Source organism: Pteropus vampyrus, unplaced genomic scaffold, assembly GCF_000151845.1.
Source record: "Pteropus vampyrus isolate Shadow unplaced genomic scaffold, Pvam_2.0 Scaffold191, whole genome shotgun sequence".
Taxonomy (NCBI): Eukaryota; Metazoa; Chordata; class Mammalia; order Chiroptera; family Pteropodidae; genus Pteropus; species Pteropus vampyrus.
Window position 1 is genome coordinate 485,114 of NW_011888972.1, and position 3,339 is coordinate 488,452.

Genomic DNA, 3,339 nt, shown 5'->3' on the forward strand with positions numbered 1-3,339 from the left:
TTTACATACTAGTTGGTTCCTGTAGCCTCTTAAGTCTCTCATCCATACCGAGGTGACAACATTCCAAGAGTTTTTTTGTCACTCAAATTTGTATAATTATACTTTAAAAAAATATTTAAATTAGTTCAAATATTATACCTTTTTTAGCAGTTGTTAAAAAAAACTCAGTGGTAGGATATAGACATTTCCCTAGTTTTATACTTTTAGATTGTTTTCACAGTAATGTTGTTAAAGGCTGTATAAGTATTCCACTCTACGGCACTAATATGTCCTAATTTTATAACTAGTCTACATTTAACTAGGTGAACGTTTAAGTGGTTTACAGTGCTTCAATGAATGTTTCTCTTAACCTTATTTTTACAAAATTTTCTAGTTCCTTCTTTAGGCAAATTCCTAGAAAAGGAATTGTTGAGTAAGAGGGTACACACATTTATGATTTTGATATGTACTATACCAAACTTCCCTCCAGAAAGTTTGCTATAATTCGTACTCTCTCGGTAGGAATTTTCCTAAAGAAGAAATTAGAAAAGGAATCTAAGGTTTTGTTAATCTTTTTAACCTTTGCCAATCTGATAAATGAAAAAAATTTACCTTGATCTAATTTGCATTTCTTCGTTAACTGATGAGGTTGAAAATCTTTTCATGTATTTATTGGCTATTTACGTTTCTTCTTGTGTAAATTGTCTGATCATGTCCTTTGCAGATTTATTTGCTAGGGTATTTGCTTTTTCCTTTTAATTTTAAGAGCTCCTTTTATGTTAGATATCTTAACTATCCATTACGGATGTCGAAAAGATCTTTTTCTAGTCTATGGGTTTATCTTTCAACCTTGCTTATAGTGCCACTCAGATTTTAATTTTTATGTTGTAAAACATCATTATTTTTCCTTTTTATTTTGGCTTTCAGGTCATGTTTAGATCATGCCATTGTGTTTATAAAGTGTTCACCCATATTTTCTTTTAGAAATGTTATGATTCAATTTAATCTTTGATTACTACAGAATTTATTTTGGTATATGAAGTGAGACGGGGCTCTAGTTTTAATTTTTAAAGTAGCTATCCATCTGAATAAGTGTTTTCTCCACCGATACTATATACATTTGAGTCTGTTTCTAGAGTCAATTTTGTTCCATTTGTCTGCACTATTACCATACGATTTTATTTATGTTATTTTTAATATCTGGTAGAACAAGCCCTTCTCCCTCACTCCATTATTACTTTTGTTTTTAGAATTTTCCTGACTACAATTGCATATTTTTTTCTGAAAATGTTTTTCTTCTTTTAACAAGGTGTAATGCTACCTTATTAACTAATTTGCATTCTTGGTCGCTTATTCTCTTTTAATCCATTCTATTAATGAGAGTCTTAATAAGCACTCATTAGAGTCCAAGCTGTTCACCTGCCTCATGTACTCTCTATTTCACTATTTCTGCATTAATTTGTTAAAGGGTAGGAGCAGAGAGTTTACAGTTTATGCTAGGGTCAGGGAAGATAACTCCAGCTCGTCCAGTGCTGTGTAATGGCATTTTAGTACTCAGTCTTGCATATCCTCCTCAACGTGCACCTGCTTCTTTTATTACCATCTTTCATCTTCTTTCTCTTTGACTTTTTTTGTTGGTCTCTTTTAATTCTTAGTTGTAAATATCTAGGGAGGCCATCTAGACCCAAAACAAAAACATTGGAGATGCCCATACAACATAGGGTTTCCCTCCTTTCTACATATTTTCCTGTATTCACTGACTTTCAGCTCAGCATCCCTGACTTGGGAGTCATATTTACGATCAGCGTTAATCAGTAGAGTCATTTGATTCCTGTATATCTTATATAATCCCAGGTAATATAATATCCATTCTACTACAGATGCTGATTGCTAAGACCTCTCAGATGCCTGTGAAAGGGACCGCTCCAGGCTTTTGAGAGCTGAGGTGTAATCATTGCCCTGTTCGTTTATCTGTTTGTCCGCGAACAAAGAAGTTATGGTAGAGTCAGGGGCTTAGGTGGGATGATGGAAGTTGGGAGCCCTGAGTTTGCCAATCAGGAAATGGGGAATAATGGGAACTAACATTTGTTAGGTATCTACTATGTGCCAGCCGCTGTTCTAGATGCTTTATGTACACGATTCCATTGAAACAGAAGTCGTGTTTACTCCCATTTTACAGATGAGGAAATTGAAGTGCTGAGATTTAAGTAGCTCACACCGGCTCACACAGTATGTGGTGCAGGACGACTCAGTCAACCCTGGGATACTCTACCAGTCTTTACCACTTCTTTCCCTAATTTAGCGATCTAGGACTGTGAAATGAATACCAAATTGCAGGATGCAAAAGGAGAGGAGTTAATAGCAGTTACCAATTAAACCTTTTCCTGTTTTCCTTTATTTCTTCACTGTACTATGTGATCTAGATGGTAGAAAATTTCGAAGAGGGAAAAGAAATCATTTTTAGAAACCGCATCATTTCCATGATAGTGACTGACTCTGAGACTCGGGGTGAAGAGGGAACTCTGTTAGTTTCCAGAACTGACGTCACAATCTTCAGTCTATCAGCCAGCTCCACGTCTGGCTTGACTGAGGTGCACAAAGCTTAAAGGGAGGGGGTATGCGAGGGAAGAAGTGGGAGGCCTATTAATGTTTGGATTTTGGGTTGCTGCCCAAATTTGGAGGCATCGTGCCGTGAATGGAGATCTCAGTAAAGGCCAACTCCTTGGCTGCAGGCGTCACCCACAGAGTTGTTTGGAGATGAGTGGGACGCCCGCCCTTACTGTGAGTGCTGGGGAGTCATTGGGTAATGTGCAACTTCTGGTATTTCTGACTATTGCGCCCCTAAATAACCAGTGGGAGATACTTTACTATTCTTCCTCCGTCTTTGCCCTCCCTCCATGTCTCCATCCTCTTTGCCTGTCCTTTCTTTTGAGGGCCTGCTCCCCTTTCCCATAACCCAGCCATCGGCACTCTGGCTTCAGTGACGTAGGAAGCGCCACATTCCCTTACTCTCTGACTTCCTACCCTGGCTCTCGGAACTGCATCCCTAGTACTTGAGGCCTTGTCCGCTGTCTCAAGGTTTAGGCTCTGAGACAGAGGGCAAAGGCCAAGTGGGCGTGGCCTTTGACGTCACTTTGGGGGGAGGAGTTTCCCCAGCGTCGTCGACGGGCGCTGCGGTTTGTGGGGAGCACAGCGATGTTGGCAGGTCTCGGCTGAGGTGAGTGATTTAGTAGGTAAAAAGGGCCAGAGGAGGGTCAGTTACGGGTTAGCTGGGTGGTTTAAAAGTAGCAAGGAGGTGTGGCCATGTCCATTGGGTCAACTCTTTAGTGTGGCCTTGAGGTAATGATTGATTTTTGGACT